The sequence below is a fragment of the Cetorhinus maximus genome, chromosome 2, assembly GCF_964194155.1.
Source record: "Cetorhinus maximus chromosome 2, sCetMax3.hap1.1, whole genome shotgun sequence".
In the NCBI taxonomy this organism is placed as follows: domain Eukaryota; kingdom Metazoa; phylum Chordata; class Chondrichthyes; order Lamniformes; family Cetorhinidae; genus Cetorhinus; species Cetorhinus maximus.
In genome coordinates, this window is record NC_135880.1 from 185,527,967 (window position 1) to 185,553,012 (window position 25,046).

The 25,046-nt window shown below is 47.7% G+C and overlaps 1 protein-coding gene across 3 annotated transcripts in view; it reads left to right on the plus strand.

Moving 5' to 3' along the window:
- Positions 1-24,287: 24,287 nt before the first annotated feature.
- The window catches only part of tmem107l (transmembrane protein 107 like), an 88,381-nt gene continuing 87,622 nt past the window's right edge, over positions 24,288-25,046 (plus strand). For all 3 annotated transcript variants that reach the window (XM_078530526.1, XM_078530535.1, XM_078530544.1), the window contains exon 1: positions 24,288-24,345. The gene's annotated coding sequence lies outside the window, so the exon portion shown is untranslated. The remainder of the gene's footprint in view (positions 24,346-25,046) is intronic.

The window sequence follows — 25,046 nt, forward strand, 5'->3', positions numbered from 1 at the left end:
GATTTAGATGAGGGAATTAAATGTAATATCTCCAAATTTGCAGATGACACAAAGCTGGGTAGGAGGGTGAGCTGTGAGGAGGATACAGAGATGCTTCAGTGTGATTTGGACAAGCTGAGTGAGTGGGCAAATGCATGGCAGATGCAGTATAATGTGGATAAATGAGAGATTATCCATTTCGGTAGCAAAAACAGGATTATCTGATTGGCTATAAATTGAGAGAGGGGAATGTGCAACGAGACCTGGGTGTCCTTGTACACCAGTCACTGAAGGTAAGAATGCAGGTGCAGCAGACAGTAAAGAAGGCAAATGGTATGTTGGCCTTCATAGCCAGTGGATTCAAGTACAGGAACAAGGATGTCTTGCTGCAACTATACAGGGCCTTGGTGAGACCACACTTGGAATATTGTGTGCAGTTTTGGTCTCCTTATCTGAGGAAGGATGTACTTGCTATAGAGGGAGTGCAGCGAAGGTTTATCTGACTGATTTCTGGGATGGCAGGACTGACATATGAGGAGAGATTGAGTCGGTTAGGATTATATTCGCTGGAGTTTAGAAGAATGAGGGGGGATCTCATAGAAACCTATAAAATTCTAACAGGACTAGACAGGGTGGATTCAGGAAGGATGTTCCCGATGGTGGGAGAGTTGAGAACCAGGCGTCACAGTCCGAGGATATGGGGAAGACCCCCATTTCAGACTGAGAAGAGGAGAAATTTCTTCACCCAGAGAGTGATGAGCCTGTCGAATTCATTACCACAGAAAGTAGTTGAGACCAAAACATTGTATGTTTTCAAGAAGGAGTTAGATATAGCTCTTGGGGTGAAAGGGATCAAAGGTTATGGGGAGAAAGCAGGAGCAGGCTATTGAGTTGGATGATCAGCCATGATCATAATGAATGGTGGAGCAGGCTCGAAGGGCCAAATGGCCTACTCCTGCTCCTAGTTTCTGTGTTTCTATGAGTGAGTTGGGGAAAGAGAAGGTAGTGGCAAAAACTGGTGAATGGATGGTGTCAAGCTTAGTAACAAATAAGCCCTTGAGTTCTTTATACTTCTTATTGGAGGTAACTCTGACAATGCTTTCAAAATGCTTAAAGTTGGTCTGAAAATAATTTGTCAATTTGCCTGAGGTTTAGTAACCTCCAATTCTCGTTATGTCAAATGTGATCACATTCTGATTGCTGGCACTTAAAGCTTTAGCCAGCTTTGTGTTAGAAATCTGATTATCTCCATTACTCTATCAAACCTATCAAAACCTTCTCCACTTATTGGATCTTTTACAAACTGACTCATAAAACAGTCTTCCATCAGGTTTCATACTGTAACTGTAAACCAGCATTAAGTATTAATTAGAAGCTGTTCACTAACCTGAAACATCTGAAGCATTGAACATCTGTAGATTTTTGTGGTGGGCAGTATTACAAAGGCCGTGACAGCAGGGGAGTGAATAGTTATCCCACTCTCAGGAGACTTCCCACATAATCTAGAAAAGGAGATTCACTTAGACATGAAACACATGTTGTCAGAAGGTTGCCAGTACATAGTTCAGAGATGCTACAGAGCCATTCTGACAAGCGCTGAGACATCAGTTTTCACTGGCTCAATAGGAAATAGACCAGAGATGAAGCTGAGACACTGAACCAAATCAGGCATGGTCGGCTCAGTCTGTCTCTCTAATCAAACCACAATCCAAGAGTTTAGTAGCATTTGCCCCATGGCCAATGTTGGATCTGACTCCTGCGCTACTTATAAGCGATGAAGTGACCACCAAGTCTTAACTTCATATAACAATTATACTAGAAGAAAACTGCCTGAACAAATCAAGAATAATTGTCATCTGTGTCATGCTTAGTACAAGTGTGACGATATTGAATATTATGGTCTGTAAGATCATACTTTGTGAGTATGAGCATTTAAACTGTGGACAGTATTTGATTCTGTGGCTAATATTTAGTTAAACATGGAGCTGAATAAGGGAACTTTGCAGAGACCCATGAAGTTTAAACATCCCGCCGTTTAAGGATGAATCAGTATTAGAGGAATATGGGATCTCTAGACTGTTGGCCTCAGTGCCATATTAAACAAAGGAGAATATTTGAACTCAGGTTGGGCCAGAGATAAGAGTGAATGACCATTGTCAACTGACATTGTATCATGGTTGTCTGGACCCCAGAAGCATTAACCCGGCAGTCATGTGACTGTAACTAGCTTTCAAGGACTACAGTTTAAAATACCCAGAACAGAGCAAATCCGGAAGAGAAACATCTGAAACACAAGAAACACCTGAACCATTATAGCTGATCTTGTAAAGCAGCAAAATATGGTACTTGTTCCAGCTTCCAAGTCCACCTGCGAACCAATCTCCTGGCCATTTGTCCACAAGAGGCTTTGAATGAGAGTCCTCTGTTTCTAAAAGACCTTCATTCCAACTAAAGGATCAACTCAACTAATCAGGCCAGCGACACTTGTTCATATGGGTCCCCCTGCAGTATACCCTAGAGCCCACAAAATTGCATTCCTTACAGCCTCCGGAGTGGCTTCCCCTTGCCGAACTGTGCTCTGTAAAAACCACTACACATATCTGGCTTCAGGGCTGCCAACAACACTTTTACATGTTGAGTGTCGCTACACGTATTTGAACCCAGCACCTGTTCTACCACCACAAACATGATTGTGGGGTCTTCTCCTTTTCTCAACTTTGCCCTCACCATGTCGGCTAATTATGTGTTAGTCTGAGGAACCTCATATGTACTCCATTAGATATGCCGGTTCTGTTGGTCAACCAGGTACTTCTCCAGTTTCATAGGAGCCATTATCGCTGAGTAGACGACACCTGGAGGATCTGGGGCCTGGGCCGGGGCTTGACAATCGCCAAATTGAGACATGTTGTTGGGATCCACATTCCCCAGTCCCATCAAACAAAAAGTGCCCCCTGTCATTCTCAGCTTTGAATTTCTCTATTTGGGCCTAACAGCACTGATAGCTCACGGCCCCACGTGACTCCCTCTGCAAAACCCTCAATGCAGCTTTCACATCTTTTAACTCCTTCTCAGCCTTTTCTGCTCTCTTCTCAGCATGCTTGCATTCTTCTTTCAAATCCCTACATTTTTGTTGACATTCTGTCAACTGTGTTTGAAATATTAATTCAATACACTGGTGTTTCTCACTATTAGTCCATGATTTCTCTCTCTCCTCCTGTCATTGTCCCATAAGGCAGTTCACTACTGCCTCTCTATCACTCGCCTTCTCTTTTGGTTCTGCCTTTTCTGGCTCCAATTGCCTTATCCTTTCCTCCTGATTCTACAATTGAGCAATGTAAGTCACAAACCATTTGGCTTTCACTAACAAAAACAGAAAATGCAGGAAAAACTCAGCAGGTGTAACAGCATCTGTGGAGAGAAAACAAAACAGAGTTAACGTTTCAAGTCCTTATGACTCTTCATTAACCATATTCTTTCATTAACCATTGCTTTGCAAGTGAGATCACCATCCACTCTGCTGCCTTCTCCACAAGATATTCTGCACCAGGTTTTTGTTCTAAAACCTTGATTTTCCATGTTACATGTGTTATGGACAGGAGGGGATTAGTTTAAACAGCACTACGTTCTCCTCTCACCACCCGTCCGTAAACAGAAAGGTGTTTTTGGTTTGCTTCCAACTTTATAAGCGGTGGCATATTTCCCAACCCCTCAGTTTTGGTGTGATCCAATTTTTATTAATAACCCCACAGTGAATTCAAGATAGGATGAACTCAAAGGGTTAGTTTATTTGCACATACTCAAAATGCAGGAGGAGGGTTTCTTCCTTTGCATTCATACAATAAAAGTGGGATAGAGAAAAGAAAGATTTACAGTGTTACAGAGAAAAGATATAATGTTTCACGTGGGTTCCAGAGTCCAGAATCAAAGTTCAATGAGATATTCTTCCACAGGGGTCGGTGAGCTGAAAACCGATGCTGGATAATTCACTTTTCCGGTGGTGTTGACTTCATACCTAAAAGGACAATGGCAGCAGGCCTTTGCCAAGAACATCCCCATATTCAGGTTGCCGTCATATACACACACACTCCTGACTTCGAAAGAAGTAGCAGATGCTTCACTGCCACATGTTCCAGACCCTGGAACTACCTTCCTAACAGCTCTGTGTGCACCTTCAAAAGGTGGAATGCATTGGATGCAGACCCTGTCGTGACAGCCCCTTCTCAGGTGATGGGGGTGGAGGGGCATCATATGCTGAGATAGGCATGCAGAGATGATTCAGTCTTGTAGATGATAGTAGAAACATAGACATAGAAACATAGAAACTAGGAGCAGGAGTAGGCCATTTGGCCCTTCGAGCCTGCTCCGCCATTCAATATGATCATGGCTGATCATCCAACTCAATAGCCTGCTCCCGCTTTCTTCCCATATCCTTTGATCCCTTTTGCCCCAAGAGCTATATCCAACTCCTTCTTGAAAACATACAATGGTTTGGTCTCAACTACTTTCTGTGGTAACGAATTCCACAGGCTCACCACTCTCTGGGTGAAGAAATTTCTCCTTATCTCAGTCCTAAATGGTCTACCCCATTTCCTCAGACTGGGACCCCTGGTTCTCGACTCCCCCATCATCGAGAACATCCTTCCTGCATCTACTCTGTCTAGTCCTGTTAGAATTTTATAGGTTTCTGTGAGATCCCCTCTCATTCTTCTGAACTCCAGCAAATATAATCCTAATCGACTCAATCTCTCCGCATATGTCAGTCCCACCATCCCAGGAATCAGTCTGGTAAACCTTCGCTGCACTCCCTCTATAGCAAGTGCATCCTTCCTCAGATAAGGAGACCAAAACTGCACACAATATTCCAGGTGTGGTCTCACCAAGGCCCTGTACAATCCCATGGTAGAGGCTTACCATTAGAAGCAGTGTAGATGGGGCCCGGTGTCCAGCCTGGGCCAGTGCTCCTCATCTGCGATGCTGCTAGTTGGATGGTAATATGGCAGACTAAGATTTTGCAGTACATCAAGGCAATATCAATGGTTCAACAAACCAGAGGTCCATGTCACCAGACTTCCACTCTTCACACTGTCTTTGACAAGGGATGTGTGTCCCTTGGCTGGGTCCCCGAGATTGTTGAATGTCTCAACCATTAAGAATTGAAAGGTAGGTTGTGGAGCCCTTTGTCTTAGCAGATGAGCAGGCTCCTGTTGACCAGCCTTGGTTTTGAAATGCAGATGACCTTTACGTAAGTTTCTTTGAATTTGGTCTGTGCAGTCCACAATGTGTCATTAGTGGCTCTTCAGAGGTAATGATGTGTAAGTTCCCATCATTCTGCCAGGTAGCGCCTTTTGTTCAAGGGTTACAGAGAGAGTCTGTGTCCTGCTTTAAATGTTTAGAGATAGCAATGTGCTTGGCTCTATATATTTTATAAAAAGAATATGCAGGGTGAGGTCTTAGTCCCTCACACATACTTGCTAAATTAATCCTCCATGGTCTTACCCTTTTCATCTGATTGACCCATTGTGTCAACTCACTCAATCTCCTGACTGAAGCTTTCAATTTCTAACATCTCAGATGTAACACTTTCACCTCAAACTCAACAGCTTTAGTCCCAAAAGCTTAAAACTTACCAAAAACCTAAACTTGGTAACAATAGAGTGATTTAAAACATAGGCAAGAATTTTCCCATTGGCGTACGGGGGTAGGAAATGACTCCGGTGACATCGGGCGAGTGTCCCAACGTCACCGCGCACCATCGCGATATTTCGTTGGGCGGGCACGCGATGATATCCAATGCATGCCCGCCATTAATTAACGGGCCACTTAAAGCCCTTGAGGCACCAATCGAAGGTGATTTTTTGGGGCCCATGTGATCTTCGGGTCGGCGTAACAAGCAGGCGAGTAGGACACAGTTGTACAAACCTCATCCACGGGCGGGATAAGAGGGCTCAGTGGGGTCGTGAGTGTGCTATGTCAAATATTGATATTTCAAAATTACCGATACTTGCCTGTGTGATCTGCAATACTTCAAAACACATACCAGCTGCTTGGTCTGGACTCACAACCTTCAGGACAGCACTCTGCAGCGAGGAATCTTTTTGGGCCTGCAGGTTTCAGGAAGCCTTCCCTTAGCATGGGAATGGGTCACAGAGTCATAGAGTCATAGAGGTCTACAGCACTGAAAAAGGCCCTTCGGCCCATCGAGTCTGCGCCGGTCAAACAAGTATCTAACTATTCTAATCCCCTTTTCCAGCACTAGGCCCATTGCCTTGAATGCCATGGGCCTACAATATGAGTGAGGTGCCCCCAGTGGGAGCTGAACTCTCCACTGGAGGGACCTCCTCTCAGGAGGAAGGGCTAGAAGGGGGAGGAGGCCAGGAGTCTACATTCAGCCTCCAGAGGAGCCACTTTTGGGAGGACAGGTGCAGGCACAAGGGACACAGGGCCAAGAGGTAGTCCAAGGTGGAAGGGGCTGCAGAAGACGCCACTATCCTGCTACCAGGTTTTACAGGTGGCGAAGCAGCTATCTCAATATGTCTGAGGTGCAGTGCCAAAGGAGGCTCCGCCTCTCAAGGGAGACAGTCAACTATATCTGTCAGATGATTGGGCCTGAGATCTTCCCGAACTATGTGGATGGACACCCCATGCTAGTGGCGCTGAAGGTCACAGCTGCCCTCAACTTCTATGCCGCTGGCTCCTTCCAGGGCTCGGTGGGTGATCTTTGCAGTGTCTCCGAATCAGCTGTCCACGCTTGTGTCAAACAGGGTACAGACGCTCTGTTCAGACGTGCATTGACCTTCATCCACTTCCGCTGGGACCAGGCAAGCCAGACAGAGTGAGCCAGAGGCTTCGCGGCCATTGCTGGCTTCTCCTGTGTCCAGGGTGCAATAGACGGTATACATGTGGCCATCAAGGCGCCAGCAGGTGAGCCCGGTGCCTTCACCAACAGTAAGGGCTTCCACTCCATGAACGTGCAGATAGTGTGTGATCACAGGATGCTGATTCTACAAGTCTGTGCAAGGTACCCAGGCAGCTCCCACGACGCCTACATCCTCAGACATTCCCAGGTGCCGGGGCTCTTCAGTGCTCCAGCCCGGCTGGATGGTTGGCTGCTGGGTGACAAGAGCTATCCTCTCAGAAGGTGGCTCATGATGCCTCTCCGCCATCCAAGAACAGAAGCTGAGCAGCGCTACAATAGGAGCCACGGCACCACAAGGGCTGTGGTGGAGAGAGAGCCATCGGTCTTCTCATGATGCGTTTCCGATGCCTGGACTGTTCAGGGGCGCACTCCAGTACCCCCCCAGATCGTGTCTCAGTGATAGTGGTTGCATGCTGCGCTCTCCTCAATCTTGTGCTGGAAAGGGGGGACGAGTGGACGATGAAGATGTAGATGCATTGGCTGCAGATGCACACGATGAGTCCAGCAGTGAGACGGGCATGCTCCAGGGAGGCAGGGACACCCGAGAGGCTTTAATCCAACGAACCTTCAGCTAGCACACCACAGATGGAACTCCAACACTGCAGGCTGCGGGCTCCATACTCGATACCTGAGTGAAAAATCTACCTGGTTAGGAACATTAACTAAGGGCCTTGTTAATAAAGCTGAATGTCCCACAAAGCACTCATAACATTGGTAACCAATCCACTTGCAGAAGAAAAGAGGCACCCTCAGCCATGGTGACATGTCTGAATTTAATATTACAACAAAAGAAACTTAAGAAAACAAAATGACAAAGGTGCTAAACATCACACCAACTCATAAAGACCTCATTGTGAGCCAACACAAAAGCACCAGTGATAAACCCTTTGTGTGCCTAAGGTGCCTTATGTTTTCATTTTCGGGTGCTACATCTTGGTGCTGCCCCCTCACTGGGAGTGGCATCTGAGACAGCCTGATCACTCTGCTGTCCTGTTGGCCTCGATGACCTTGGCGGTCATCCTCTGGCCCATAGAGCCTGTGCTGGCCCTGCCTGGGAGGGAGTGGCCAGTTCCACAGCTGGCATCTCCCCAGTCGTTGCAGCCTCATCGGATGCAACGGTCACTGGGAGAGGGGCAGAGGAGCTACCACCCTCATCTGGTGCGCCCTCAGAGGAGCCCGTAGAGACGTCAGGCAGCTGCTGCGCCGACAAGAGGTCATAGAAACGTAGTAACATAGAAACTAGGAGCAGGAGTAGGCCATTCAGCCCTTCGAACCCGCTCCGCCATTCATTATGATCATGGCTGATCATCCAACTCAATAGCCTGCTCCCGCTTTCTTATATCCTTTGATCCCTTTTGCCCCAAGAGCTATATCTAACTCCTTCTTGAAATCATACAATATTTTGGTCTCAACTACTTTCTGTGGTACCACATTCCACAGGCTCACCAATCTCTGTGTGAAGAAATTTCTCCTCATCTCAGTCCTAAATGGTCTACACTGTATCCTCAGACTGTGACCCCTGGTTCTGGACTCCCCCACCATTGGGAACATCCTTCCTGCATCTACCCTGTCTAGTCCTGTTAGAATTTTATAGGTTTCTATGAGATCCCCCCTCATTCTTCTGAACTCCAGCGAATATAATCCTAATCGACTCAATCTCTCCTCATATGTCAGTCCTGCTATCCCAGGAATCAGTCTGGTAAGCCTTTGCTGCACTCCCTCTATAGCAAGAACATCCTTCCTCAGATAAGGAGACCAAAACTGCTCACAATATTCCAGGTGTGGTCTCACCAAGGCCCTGTACAATTGCAGCAAGACATCCCTGTTCCTGTACTTGAATCCTCTGGCTATGAAGGCCAACGTACCATTTGCCTTCTTTACCGCCTGCTGCACCTGCGTCAGCGACTGGTGTACGAGAACACTCAGGTCTCGTTGCACATTCCCCTCCCTCAATTTACAGCCATTCAGATAATAATCTGCCTTCATGTTTTTGCTACCAAAGTGGATAACCTCACATTTATCCACATTACACTGCATCTGCCATGCATTTGCCCACTCACTCAGCTTGTCCAAATCACACTGAAGCATCTCTGCATCCTCCTCACAGCTCACCTTCCCACCCAGCTTTGTGTCATCTGCAAATTTGGAGATATTACATTTAATTCCCTCATCTAAATCATTAATATATATTATGAATAACTGGGGTCCCAGCACCAATCCCTGCCGTACTCCACTAGTCACTGCCTGCCATTCGGAAAAAGACCCGTTTATTCCTACTCTTTGTTTCCTGTCTGCCAACCAGTTTTCTATCCAGCTCAATACACTACCCCCAATCCCATGCGCTTCAATTTTACACATTTTGTTGAAAGCCTTCTGAAAGTCCAAATAAACCACACCCACTGGCTCCCCCTCATCGACTCTACTAGTTACATCCTTGAAAAATTCCAGTAGATTTGTCAAGCATGATTTCCCTTTCATAAATCCATGCTGACTCTGTCCGATTCTGCCACTGTTTTCCACATGCTCAGCTATTGAATCTTTTATAATGGACTCTAGAATTATCCCCACTACTGTCGTCAGGCTGACTGGTCTATAATTCCCTGTTTTCTCTCTACCTCCCTTTTTAAATAGTGGGGTGACATTAGCTACCCTCCAATCTGTAGGAACTGTTCCAGAGTCTATAGAATCTCGGAAGATGACCACCAATGCATCCATTATTTCTAGGGCCACTTCCTTAAGTCCTCTGGGGTGTAGATTATCAGGCCCCAGGGATTTATCGGCCTTCAATCCCATCAATTTCCCCAACACCAATTCCCTACTAATACTGATTTGTTTCAGTTCCTCCCTCTCACTAAACCCTGTGTTCCCCAACATTTCTGGTATGTTATTTGTGTACTCCTTTGTGAAGACACAACCAAAGTATGTATTTAGTTGGACAGCCATTTCTTTGTTTCCTATTATAAATTCCCCTGTTACTGACTGTAAGGGACCTACATTTGTCTTCACCAATCTTTTTCTCTTCACATACCTATAGAAACTTTTACAGTCAGTTTTTATGTTCCCTGCAAGCTTACTCTCGTACTCTATTTCCCCTTCTTAATCAATCCCTTGGTTCCCCTTTGCTGAATTCTAAACTTCTCCCAATCCTCAGGTCTGTTATTTTTTCTGGCCAATTTGTATGCCTCTTCCTTGCGTCTAATACTATCTCTAATTTCCCTTGTAAGCCATGGTTTGGCCACCTTTCCTATTTTACTTTGGTGCCAGACAGGAATAAACAATTGTTGCAGTTCACCCATGCGCTCTTTGAATGTTTGCCATTGCCTATCCACCGTCATCCCTTTAAGTAACGTGTCCCAATCCATCATAGCCAACTCGCGCCTCATACCATCGTAGTTTCCTTCATTAAGGTTCAGGACCCTAGTCTCAGAATCAACTACGTCACTCTCCATCTTGATGAAGAATTCTATCATATTATGGTCGCTCATCCCCAAGGGGTTTCGCACAACTAGATTGCCAATTATTCCTTTCTCATCACACAATACCCAGTCTAGGATGGCCTGTTCTCTAGTTGGTTCCTCAATGTATTGGTCCAGAAAAACATCCCGTATACACTCCAGGAATTCCTCCTCTATGGTATTGTCACTAATTTGATTTGCCCAATCTTATGCAGATTAAGGTCACCCATAGTTACAGATGTTCCTTTATTGCTTGCAACTCTAATTCCCTGTTTAATGCCATTCCCAAAAACACCATTACAGTTTGGGGGTCTATATACAACCCCCACTAACGTTTTTTCCCCCTTAGTGTTTCTCAGCTCTACCCATACAGATTCCACATCGTCGGAGCTAATATCTTTCCTCACTATTGCGTTAATTTCCCCTTTAACCAGCAATGCAACTCCTTTTCCTTTTCCTTTTTCTCTGTCCTTCCTAAATACTGAATATCCCTGGATGTTCAGTTCCCATCCCCGGTCACCCTGCAGCCATGTCTCCGTAATCCCGATTATATCATACCTGTTAACATCTATTTGCGCAGTTAATTCATCCACTTTATTGTGAATGCTCCTCATGTTAAGGCACAAAGCCTTAAGGCTTGTCTTTTTAACATTACTTGTCCCACTATTTTTCACTGAGGCCTTGTTTGATTCTTGCCCTTGATTTCTCTGCCTATCACTTTTCTTCTTCCCCTTTCTGTCTTTTGTTCTTGTCCTTGATTCCCCTTCCTCTGACTCCTTGCATAGGTTCCCATCCCCCTGCCATTTTAGTTTAAACCCTCCCCAACCACTCTAGCAAATCACTTCAGACCTCCCTGCTCACCAATGATGGATAGACACCAAGCTGGGAAACTTGGTGCCCAAACTATCTCCCACACTGGCACTGACCAGCTGAGGTCAATGCCGCTGTGAGGGCTTGCAGGTCCAAGCATATCCTCAGGAAGCCCTGATTGGTCTCCTGGAGGAGCCTCTCCACGTGAGTTGCCACTCTCTCCATGGAGGACACATGGCGCTCGACCATGAGGCTCATTGCACCAGCGATAGTCCGCGTAGATTCCTCCACCATGGACACCAAGCCAAGCATAGCCTCATGTATCTCCACCAGATGCTCCCGCACACCCGGCCACATTTCCTGTAGCTGCTGTGTCGTGGGCGACTCCAAAGGCACATCAGCAGGCACCAACTGAGCATGTGCCTGGTCCCCTGCAGTTCCCCAACTGCTGGCGCCATGGGCACTCTCTTTCTCTGCCAGCTCCTCCAGCGACTGTGAAGTGCCCCGGGACACTAGCAGATGTTCCCACTGAGGTGCTAGTATCTGCGCTGGTGTCTGCCCGGCAGAGATGGTGTGACGCTGGTGAGTTCGACACTTCAGGGCCCTCAGAGTGAGAGGGGGCCTCTGCTGTTCCTCCTCGCGGCCCTGCTCCGCTGATGCTGAAAGGAAGAACAAGGACAGTGGTTCAGTTAGCGTGTACACACTGACAAACTTCATCCCTGTCCCCCGGATAATTAAGCGCTCATCCTTCCATAATCAATGGTCAAGCCATGTTGCAAACTTCAATCACTGACCATTCAGCACTGCCATGGCTGCTGGGAGAACAATGGTGACCTCACTGCTGGGCAGATTTACCTGGCCGTGGCACCCCAGCCTCACCGACAACGGTGGACCTGGGCACATGGCTCCTCTCCAAATCTAGGCTCGGCTACATTATGTGCATTCTTCTCCTGAAAAGGAGAGAGGAGCATTGATTAGTGATAATTGTACCTGGACTCTCTTTGCGGATGGCCCACCCCAACCAGAGTGGGACATTGCAGGGCCCTAGTGCCTCCTCACCCTGGTGCTGCCGAACACTCACACAAAGATGCTCGACCTGTCCCACCCTCACCCACCCCCTTGGCCAACTGCCGCTTACATCACATTAGGCACCACATGGTGTAACCTTCCATAGCAAGGAGGCGCAAGCACGTGGAGCGCAGAGGGCAGCAGATCAATTGGTGCCAATGCCACCTTGAAGCTCCCCTCCCAGCATCTCATCGCCCTGACTTTGACATATCCTGGAGTTCCAGCACTGCGCCCAGGTGCAGCTCCTCCAGGTTGCCCCCAAAACAGTCATGTAGGTCTCAGTGTACCACATGCTGCGGGTTCAGAACCCATCTCTTCACCACCCTCTCAGGGTGAGCTCGGCATGTGCAATATCTGCTGGCCCACCCAGTGAAGGACACATGCCATCAATGATTCAATGCAGTTACTGCACTCAGACTTGGTGGGGGGTGGGGGAATCAGGGAGGAAAGCCGACCTGCTGGGTTAAGTGACCAAAGCCAACATTGTCCTCACCCTTCCCGAGCGCAACAGGTCATTAAAGCACTTGTGACACTGGACCCAGGTGCGCCGCACCACGTCGCGGGAGCTCACCACCTCCGCCACCTCCTCCCAGGTATGCTTGGTCACATTGGGGGGTCTCATCCTCCTCCCGTCCTGGGGTACGAGGACCTCCCGCCGTGGTGCCACCTCCTCAAGGAGGGTAGCAAGACAATCGTCAGAAAAACGAGGGGCACAGTGCCCCCCACCCCCTGCCCCACCCTCCTGCCTGGCCTGCTCACCAGCAGTGCTCTGGGGAGCCCTCCCACTGGCCGTGATTCACAGCCTTTGAAAGGCTGCAGCAGCTTTTTAAAACAGGCCGCCTGGGTCGCCATTGGACCTGGTGGTCATTGCAGTCCCGCCGCCGCCCACCCACTCCCGCTATCCTCGGGAGCCGCGATTCACGCTGGGCGGGCCTTAAATGGCTCACCCGCATAAAATGGCATCGCGGGCAGCGATCAGGTCCACGCCCGCCAGCACCCACTCCTGCGCCGCCCACCTGACAAGCAGAAAGTTCTGTTCATAGTTACACCCAAATTAGTCAGTGTTTGTTGGTCATGTTGTTGGGACTTGTCTAGCCAGATGACAGCCTGAAAGGGCTTGCTGCATCATTGACAATTGCTGGTGGCTGACGGGGATATGGACATTGTATTTTCTGGGGTGGCTAGAATGTAGAGGCTTCTCTGCCTTCTTTGAGACAGGAAGTTTAAGTGTTTCTCAAACTTTAATATTTTATCAGATAAAGAACCTCACTGGCAAGCTAGCAGCCCCTGATGCCCCTCCACCCCCATCACACCTGAGAAGGGGCTGTCATGACAGGGTCTGCACCCGATGCATTCCATCTTTTCAAGGTGCACACAGAGCTGTTAGGAAGGCAGTTCCAGGGTCTGGAACATGTGGCAGTGAAGCATCTGCTACTTCTTTCCAAGTCAGGAGTGTGTGTGTATTTGACGGGAACCTGAATATGGGGTTGATCTTGGCAAAGGCCTGCCACCATTGTCCTTTTAGGTGTCAGAGGTCATGGCATTGTAGGCTGGTCTGGAAGGAGGCTGCTCAAACAGCTTGCACATCCACAGCGACATGTTTTGAGGCAGTGATCAACAGATCTTGCAGTGCTTTCACTCTGGCTGAAAAAGGGGGAAAATGTGTGTCTCCCAGGCCTCCCTGATGCATCTATCCTTTGCTCTGGCATCTCCAGATGGAGCCCCACCATGCCTTCCCTCATGCTCATCTGATTATTCCTTCACCATTGTCTGAGGATGAATCCAGCTCCTCTCTCTCCCCAGTTGCAATTCCTCACCTCTTGGCTATGTGAAGTTGTGTAGGGCAACAGACCACATTGATCCAAAGACTCTCTGTGACACTGCAGCAGTCCAGGTACTGGAACTTCAGCTCCGGCAGTCCAGTGGGCTGTTATACTGTTATCCTTGTTGAGACGTTGTACTCCTCTGCTGGGCTTTGTGGATTCTGCACAGGTATCATGAACCACGCCCTCAGAGGATATCCTCTGTCCCCAGGAGCCAACCCTGCAGTTGCTGAGGGGGGTCAAACAGTTGTGGCACTTGAGAGTGAGTGGAAATGTATGAATCATGGGAGCTGCCTGAGAAGTGAGCACACATCTTCAGGATTCATTTTCATGGAGCACCTATCAGCTGCACATTGATGGAATGAAACTCCTTTCAGTTTATGAATGCTACTGACTGTTCCCACAAGCTCTCAGCAATCAATTACCCCATGTACTTGTAGAATTTGAGCAATGGAGCCAAATCCAATAGCTCTAGCTGTCTGGGTCTCAGGACAGGCTGTTAATTTCACAAATTCATCGGCCCTTTTGAACAGATATTGGTGAATCCCCTGATGCTGACGTGTGGCTCATTGGGAGGTGCCACACGTACCCTGTGAAACTGGAAATATCCGGTAGCTTAGAAATCGAATGCTGTGAATTCTACAGGCATAGGGTTGCCTCCCATTCCACGGGGCCATAGGTCTTCATGAAGGAGCTGACATAGGTTAATGACTGTCTGCTGTAAATTCCTCACATGTCTCTGACATTGCCTCTCAGACATCTATAGGTAGTTGATCCATGTGCGATACACTCAATGGTGTGTCTCACTGGCCCCTAGCTGCCAGCATCCTGAGCAGCCTCACCCTCTGGTGTTACCTTTTACTGGTCTTCTGGCTGTTGTTGAGCATTGCCAAAGGCCATCCTCTCCTGGACTCTCTGCTCCTCTGCCCAAGTATCCAAAAACACTGGATGCACTAGACACGCTTGTCTGCCTGAAGTGAACTGTGGAGAGAAGGCAGGCAAAGCACACCCCACCTTCCTGACTTAAGGACTGTGGACCACTGTTTAACATCTACCACACCCTGGTCTCCATCCACCCCACCATGGCCTCCTCCTTCCTTGACCTGGTCTCTGGCCATCTCAGCCTGTTGTCACAGTGATGTCCCTTAACATTCCCACTATCTGGTGCTACCAGCCATCACCCTCTACCCTCCCTCGGTCACTTGTAACTTTCACTGCATCACCTCAACTCTCCCTCCATCACACATGCCCTGCCTAACCCTTCGACTCTCCCACCATTGCCCTTGAACAACTCAGTCACCCTCAACCTTCTATCCGTCACCCTTGACTTGACTCCACCCCACACCTGTAAGCCTTGAACTGCCTATTGCTATTCTTGACCTTCCCTTCATCACCGTTGACCTGTCCTCGGTTACCTGCGAATCTACGCCTATCATTCTTGACCTCCCCTCCATCAAGCTCGAACTCCCACTGGTAATTTTGACCTTCCCTCTGTTGTCCAGCTCCCTACCTCTGTCCTGCACAGTCCTCCTTAGGCCCGCAACAGCCCTCCCTCCCTCAGGCAACTGACCCCTCCCTCCCTCCCTCAGACAGCCAACACCCTCCCTCCCTCAGACAGCCAACACCCTCCCTCCCTCAGACAGCCAACACCCTCCCTCCCTCAGACAGCCAACACCCTCCCTCCCTCAGACAGCCAACACCCTCCCTCCCTCAGACAGCCAACACCCTCCCTCCCTCAGACAGCCAACACCCTCCCTCCCTCAGACAGCCAACACCCTCCCTCCCTCAGACAGCCAACACCCTCCCTCCCTCAGACAGCCAACACCCTCCCTCCCTCAGACAGCCAACACCCTCCCTCCCTCAGACAGCCAACACCCTCCCTCCCTCAGACAGCCAACACCCTCCCTCCCTCAGACAGCCGACACCCTCCCTCCCTCAGACAGCCGACACCCTCCCTCCCTCAGACAGCCGACACCCTCCCTCCCTCAGACAGCCGACACCCTCCCTCCCTCAGACAGCCGACACCCTCCCTCCCTCAGACAGCCGACACCCTCCCTCCCTCAGACAGCCGACACCCTCCCTCCCTCAGACAGCCGACACCCTCCCTCCCTTGGACAGCTGACACCCTCCCTCCCTCGGACAGCTGACACCCTCCCTCCCTCGGACAGCTGACACATGACCACAACGAAGCAACTCAACCTCCTCTCCTCTGTTCCAACGACCTTCCCTATACTAGAAAACCAGCTCCAACTCATTCCAAATCTACTACAAAAACTCCCTCACCTGCTCCGCACCAGCCTTAACCAGTTGTGAAAGTGAAGGCAATGTGATTCACGTTCACTGCAAACTTAATCGCAAAGGTACCATTTTATTTGGTGAACTGGTGACTTAATAAGTATTCCTGACATTCTAAAGTATTTCATATAGGTTCCCTTGATCCCTTGAAGCTTGATCAGCCTCCAAGCCACTGCCAGCTAATTCAGCAATTTCATCTCAACATCGTGAAGATGGAATTTCATCTTCAGCCCAATTAAATTCCCCCAATCACCTCATTTCCCACTCCCTGAACCATCATTAACGTCCAACCTGTGTGTGCAACTAAGTTACATTGTAATAATTCAAAATCCTCAGTCAGATTTATAGCAAATATAAAGCTAACTTTATACAGTATTTTAAATCTGATAACATTTTTCCACCTATGTTTCTCTCGAGGGATTGATGTCCTATTTATGATAAGAAAGGCGCTGCTTGCTTTAGATGTGGTTGGACATCAGATGAGCTCCAGCCAATGCTGTTCATCTGTGCTAACCATGGCTTATTTAAGGGTGTGAATGGGTTTACTAGATTGATACCTGGTGTGAGTGGGTTGTCTTATGAGGAAAGGTTAGACAGACTGGGCTTGTTTCCACTGGAGTTTAGAAGAGTGAAGGGGTGACTTGATTGAAGTATACAAGATCCTGAACGGTATTGAAAAGATGGATGCGGAAAGGGTGTTTCCTCTTGTGGGTGAGTCCAGGACTATGGGGCACTGTTTAAAATTAGGGGCCGCTCTTTCAGAGCAGGGATGAGGAAAACTTTTTCTCTGAGGGCTGTACAACTTTGGAACTCTCTGCCTCAGAAGGCAGTGGAGGCAGGGTCATTGAATATTTTTAAGGTAGAGGTAGATAGATTCTCGTCAGGCAAGGGAATCAAAGGTTATCAGGAGTAGATGGAAATGTGGGATTTGCAAAACAAACAGATCAATCATGATCTTATTGAATAGCAGAGCAAGCTCAAGGGGACCAAAGGCCTCCTCCTGCTCCTATTTCGTATGTTTGTATAACGTTGTGACAGTTGGGGGATGGGGTGAGCTGGTGGTCGAACATCATGATGCCAAAGGTTTTATGACTGGTCAGGCTCAATAAACTAGTTAGACTTTGCACATCTATCATTTTCGTATGCTCATGGCTTCTTCCCTTTATTCTCCAGTCATTGAATGGGTTATCACCTCCCAAATCCATGCTTATCTTGCCCACAATCAGTTTGAAACTTTTCAATCTGGTTTCTGCCTTTGCTACTGGACTGAGAGGGGCCTTATCAAATTCACCCAGCTGTTCCTCACCAACGCTTCTCTCAAGCACTCCACTGCATTTTAGTTTAGGCACCTCTTATCTATTATCAGCATTGAATGAGCAGATATTTACTTCAATTAAATATTGGAAACACAAAAGCTATTGACCTTGGTGTCCCATTTGATCAAGATGAACTTCTGCCTTTGAATCATCTCCAACATCAAGATTGTTTAGTTCCACGCCTGTAATATTGCCCATCTTTGCACCTGCCTCAGCTCATATGTTTCTGAACCCGCACCAATACATTTGTTACCTCTAGATTCAACTATTCCAATGCTCTTTCTACTTGCCTCCCAGCTTGTTCCTTCCATAAGCTTGAGCTCATCCAAAACCCTACTGCTCGTATCCTATCTCAAGTCTATCACTCTTCTGTTTGCTGAACTCCTAGTTAAACATCATGCATGCCTTATTATGCATGCTTGGCTGAGAGCCCAAACTTCCATTAGTCAGTTCAAACAGGTGCACACAAGGAGAAACATTGCTTGATTGACAGCCTTGTTTTTCTTAGATCTATTTGTCAATGGCTCAATATGTATTTACATAAAATTAAGAGCTGTCAATTGCTTATAGCTTCCGCTATTGATACTTTAATGGTCTGGTTGATTGACACTTTTAAGGGTTGGAATAACAGCAATTTTTTTAAAGAAGTTATGAAAAGCTGTTTTATTAAGATTTTTCCACACGGTTTATTGTTGCTATAGGGTTCATTGGTTTTGGATGAATGGGCATAGAAGTACCATGAGTTGGCTTGGAGGGTTTGAAAGACCATTGACAGTGGGTAGGGGGAATGGGTTGGCATGGAGGGTAAGATGGGCCATTGGGAGTGGGTGGGAGCATGAGTTGGCATGGGGACATTGGCAAGGCCTTTTGAAATTATCTTTCAAAATATTCCCTCATCCAGTCTATGGTTCACAACACCTCTGAAGGGCAGTGAACCAGAGTTCTTGAGAAGGTGGCACAACTCCACAAAAATTACAGGGGGCCAGGAGATGCCAACCCCCGCAAAGGAACCTGCCAGGTCTGCAGTGCAGAGTGCAGGATTGCTACCCACGCCCTTCTCCTGCGCCAGCAACAATCGTGAGTGTTGGGAATGGGGGTGTGAATCCCAGAATCAAAGAACAAAGAACAAAGAAAAGTACAGCACAGGAACAGGCCCTTCGGCCCTCCAAGCATGCGCCGATCATATTGCCCGTCAACTAAAACATTTTGCACTTCCGGGGTCTGTAACCCTCTATTCCCATCCTATTCATGTATTTGTCAAGCAGCCTCTTAAACACCACTATCGTACCTGCTTCCACCACCTCCTCTGGCAGCGAATTCCAGACACTCACTACCCTCTGCGTAAAAAACTTGCCCCGCACATCTCCTCTATAGTTTTCTCCTCTCACCTTAAATCTATGTCCCCTAGTAATTGACTCTTCCACCCTGAAAAAGCTTCTGACCATCTACTCTGTCTATGCCACTCATAATTTTGTAAACTTCTATCAAGTCACCCCTCAATCTCCGTCGCTCTAGTGAGAACAATCTGAGTTTCTCCAACCTCTCCTCATAGCTAATAACCTCCAGACCAGGCAGCATCCTGGTAAACCTCCTCTGCACCCTCTCCAAAGCTACCATATCCTTCTGGTAATGTGGCAACCAGAATTGCACGCAATATTCCAAGTGTGGCCTAACCAAGGTTCTATACAGCTGCAGCATGACTTCCCAGCTTTTATACTCAATACCCCTGCCAATGAAGGCAAGCATGCCATATGTCTTCCTAACTACCTAATCCACCTGCGTTGCCACTTTCAGTGACCTGTGGACCTGTACACCCAGATCCCTCTGCCCATCAATGCACTTAAGGGTTCTGCCATTTACTGTATAATTCCTGCCTGTATTAGACCTTCCAAAATGCATTACCTCGCATTTGTCCGGATTAAACTCCATCTGCCATTTCTCCGCCCAAGTCTCCAACCGATCTATATTCCGTTGTATCCTTTGACAATCCTCTTCACTATCTGCAACTCCCCCAACCTTAGTGTCGTCTGCAAACTTACTAATTAGCCCAGTTACATTTTCCTTCAAATCATTTATGTATACTACAAACAGCAAAGGTCCCAGCACTGATCCCTGCGGACCTCCACTAGTCACAGCTCTCCAATCAGAAAAGCACCCATCCACTTCTACCCTCTGTCTTCTATGACCAAGCCAATTCTGTATCCACCTTGCCAGCTCACCTCTGATCCCGTGCGACTTTACCTTCATGTACTGCCATGAAGGACCTTGTCAAAGGCCTTACTGAAATCCATGTATATAATATCCACTGCCCTTCCATCGTTGATCATCTTTGTCACTTCCTCGAAAAACTCAATCAAGTTAGTGAGACACGACCTCCCCTTCACAATACCATGCTGCCTCTCACTAATATGCCCATTTGCTTCCAAATGGTGGTAAATCCTGTCACGAAGAATCTTCTCCAATAATTTCCCTACCACTGACGTAAGGCTCACCAGCCTGTAATTTCCTGGATTATCCCTGCAACCCTTCTTAAACAATGGAACAACATTGACCATTCTCCAGTCCTCTGGGACCTCACCCGTAGTCAGTGAGGATACAAAGGTTTCTGTCAAGGCCCCAGCAATCTCCTCCCTTGCCTCCCTAAGTACTCTGGGGTAGATCCCATCTGGCCCTGGGGACTTATCCACCTTAATATTCTTCAAGACGCCTAACACCTCCTCTTTTTTGATCTCAACATGATCCAGGCTGTCTACACACTCTTCCCTAGACAAATCAACAGCTAAGTCCTTCTCTTTGGTGAATACTGATGAGAAGTATTCATTTAGTATCTTTCCCATTTCTTCTGGCTCCACACACAGATTCCCACCTCTGTCCCTGAGTGGGCTTACCCTTTCCCTGGCTACCCTCTTGCTTTTTACATATGTATAAAAGGCCTTGGGATTTTCCTTAATCCTGGTTGCCAGTGACTTTTCATGACCCCTTTTAGCCCTCCTGACTCTTTGCTTAAGTTTCTTCCTACTTTCTTTATATTCTCCACAGGCTTCATCTGTTCCCAGCCTTCTAGCCCTTATGAATGCTTCCCTTTTCTTTTTGACTAATCTCACAATATCCTTCATTATCCAAGGTTCCTGAACTTGCCATGCTTATCCTTCATCCTAGCAGGAACATGCCGGTCCTGAATTCTTATCAACTAACATTTGAAAGCCCCCCACATGTCAGTTGTTGATTTGCCCTCAAACATCCGCCTCTAGTCTAGATTCCTCAGTTCCTGCCTAATATTGTTATAATTAGCCTTCCCCCAACTAAGCACCTTAACCTGAGGACTCCTGTTATCCTTATCCACCAGTACCTTGAAACTTACTGAATTATGGTCACTTTTCCCGAAATGCTCCCCTACTGAAACTTCGACCACCTGGCCGGGTTCATTCCCTAATACCAGGTCCAGTATTGCCCCTTCCCTAGTTGGACTATCTACATATTGTCTCAGGAAGCCCTCCTGGATGCACCTTACAAGTTCTGCACCATCCAAACCCCTAACACTAAGTGATTCCCAGTCAATATAGGGAAAGTTCAAATCACCCACCACAACAACCCTATTGCTTTTACATCTTTCCAAAATCTGCCTATATAACTGTTCCTCAATCTCCCACCGGCAATTGGGAGGCCTATAGTAAACCCCCAACATTGTGACTGCACCCTTCCTATTCTGGAGCTCTACCCATATTGCCTCGCTGCATGAGCCCTCCGAGGTGTCTTCCTGTCGTACAGCTGTGATATTCTCCTTAACCGGCAGTGCAACTCCCCCACCTCTTCTACATCCCTCTCTATCCTGCCTGAAACATCTAAATCCTGGAACGTTTATCTGCCAATCCTGTCCATTCTTCAACCAAGTCTCTGTAATAGCAATAACATCATAGTCCCAAGTACTAATCCAAGCTCTAAGCTCATCTGTCTTGCCTGTTATACTTCTCACATTGAAACAAATGCATTTCAGACCCCCAGTTCCACTGTGTTCAGTAATTTCTCCCTGCCTGCCCTGCCTCTTAGTCCTACTGGCCATATTCACTGGTTCCCAGTCATTTATTTCACCTGCTGACCTATTGCTCTGGTTGCCACCCCCTGCCATACTAGTTTAAACCCTCCTGAGCAACACTAACAAACCTCGCAGCCAGGCTATTGGTGCCCCTCCAGTTTAGATGCAACCCGTCCTTCTTGTACAGGTCCCACCTGCCCCGGAAGAAATCCCACTGATCCAGATATCGGAAACCTACACCATCCGTTCAGCCGCATGTTCAGCTGCATTATCTTCCTATTTCTAGCCTCACTGGCACGTGGCACAGGGAGTAATCCTGAGATTACAACCCTAGAAGTCCTGTTTTTTAACTTTCTGCCTAATTCCTTGAACTCCTGCTGCAGGACTTCATCACTCTTACTGCCTATGTCGTTAGTACCAATGTGTACTACGGCCTCTGGCTGTTCTCCCTCCCCCTTCAGAATGTCCCGTGCTCGATCAGAGACATCCTGGACCCTGACACCTGGGAGGCAACATACCATCCTGGTGTCTCTTTCACGACCACAGAAGCGCCTATCTGAGTCCCTGACTATAGAGTCCCCTATGACAATTGCTCTTCTGTGCTTTGATTCCCCCTGCTGAACAACAGAGCCAGTTGTAGTGCCACTTCTCTGGCTACTGCTGTTGTTTTCCCCTGATAGGCCATCCCCCCAACAGTATCCAAAATGGTATACCTGTTAGAGAGGGGGACAGCCACAGGGGATTTCTGCACTGACTGCCTGCCCCTTCTAGCAGTCACCCATTTATCTGTCTGTACCTTGGGTGTGACCATGTCTTCAAAACTCCTGTCAATGACACTTTCTGCCACCTGATTGCTCCTAAGTGCATCCAACTGCTGCTCCAACCGATCCGTGCGGTCTGTGAGGAGCTGCAATTGGGTACACATCCTGCAGATGTAGTTGTCCAGGACACTTGAAGCATCAGAGATTTCCCACATCCCACAGGTGAAGCATTTCACCCCAGCAACTGCCATTTCTATAACTATTTAATAAATTAATTTAAATCTAATAACTGCTTATTGACTCCTTATTAACTATACGTTCCCTAGGGCTAGATTTCTACTATAAATGCTAAATTCTAAGAACAGTAATCCCCTGATTCTGGTCTAGATACCCTCTACTTAATAATTAAGCGATTAATCAGGTCTCATCCACCATTTTAAAAGTCAGAGAAGCATTGTGGACTCTACAAAAATCCAATCCAATAATCTTAGGTTTCACAATAAAACTTTGTGAACCTCTTTTCAACATGCAAACTGCCCCTCTCCCACAGTTGAGAGCAGAGAGGCATTACCTGGGACATTGGCTATTTGCAACAGGTACTTCATGTACAGCACTACTGAATTAAAAGGGTTAAAGTGATCCTGGGCTTCATAAATTTAGGCAGAGTACAAAAGCACGGAAACTATGATGAATCTTTATAATACTCTAGTTTAGCCTCAACTGGAGTTCTCAAATCCGGGCACCACACTTTAGGAATGATGTGAAGGCTTTAGAGAGGCTGCAGAAAAGATATATGAGAATGGTTAAAGGAATCATGGACTTCAGTTATATTGATAGATTGAAGAAGCTGGGCTTGTTCACCTTAGAGAAGGCAATGTTGAGAAGAAATTTGATAGAACTATTCAAAATCATGATGGGTTCAGACAAAATAGTTAGAGAGAAAACGTTCCCTTTGGCAGAGGGGTTGAGAATGAAAGAACATTGATTTAAGGTGGTTATCGAAAGAAGCAACATTGATATTAGGACAAATCTTTTTACACTGAGTAGTTCGTATCTGGAAGAGTCATATGGACTCGAAACATTAACTCTGTTTCTCTCTTCACAGATTCTGCCAGACATGCTGAGTTTTTCCAGCATTTTCAGTGTTTAGTCAATGTTGTTCTTTGTTTGTTACAGCAAAAGACTTAAACCTTGAATCTTATCATGAGATCCTTTCAGTTGGTAACTGGGAATTCAAATCTCTTGGTTAAAGTTATTGGACTCTACGGGAATCGTAAAACCTGTGCCTGATCTATGATTACTCGTTCAAAGGTATTCACAGTAAAGAACCACACATATCTTAACAGCTGAAAGTTGTAAGATAATGTCGCGAAGGTTAAAAGAAACTCATCTCAAAATACTGAAAAAAAGTGAACATTTCGATCTTTTTGCCTCAATCACTCCTTTTCCACCCCAGTGGTCCTTTACTGTTGATATTCACAACACTCCTTTTCCTGAACCCAAAAGATTCTTTTAACCTGTCCGTATTGTTCTACTCACTCTGAAAGATAATCCATTGTTTACAACTCAGGATTCTATCGGGAAGTAGAGAAAAGTGCCCACATCCCACATTGAAACCTCATGAGGACTCGAAACATCAACTGCGCTCTTCTCCACCGATGCTGCCAGACCTGCTGAGTTTTTCCAGGTATTTCTGTTTTTGTTTTTGTTTTGGATTTGCAGCATCCGCAGTTCTTTGCTTTTATCTCTGTGTTGAAACCTTCAATGGTGCATGCCCCTACCCAGAATGCAACGCAGAGTAGAATACGCCCTATCCAGGCAGCGGGAACTCAGTGCGCAGGCGCAGCGATTCCAGCTGCAAGTGACCGTTCCCCGGGTGGTGGCTGGAGGTGAGAGAGAGAGGGGGGAGGGGGAGATGGGGGAGAGGGACAGGGGGAGGGAGGACAGGGACTTCCACTTCCCGCTGTGGGTGATGGCGGGTCGGGTCTCGGCCTCTTCCCGCTCGGACTGAGTTTTCCGCGGTTACCCGGGTAACCGGCCGCCATCTTATTCCAGCGACAAAAAATCCGCAACAGCGGGAACCCCCCCCCCCCCCCGCTCCCCCCTCAATCCAGGATAACCCCCCCCCCCAATCCCGGGTAAACCCCCCCCCCAATCCCGGGTAAACCCCCCCCCCCCCCAATCCCGGGTAAACCCCCCCCCCAATCCCGGGTAAACCCCCCCCCCCACCAATCCCGGGTAAACCCCCCCCCCCCCAATCCAGGGTAAACCACTCCCCCCCCAATCCAGGGTAAACCACTCCCCCAATCCAGGGTAAACCACTCCCCCAATCCCGGGTAAACCACCCCCCCCAATCCCGGGTAAACCACCCCCCCAATCCCGGGTAAATCACCCCCCCAATCCCGGGTAAATCACCCCCCCAATCCCGGGTAAACCACCCCGCAATCCCCGGGAAAACTCCCCCTCAATCCCGGGTAAACCCCCCTCAATCTCGGGGAAAACCCCCCCTTCCCGGGTTAAAACCCCCTCCCGATCCCGGGTAAAACCCCCCCAATCCCGTGTGAACACCCCCCCCCCCCCCAATACCGGG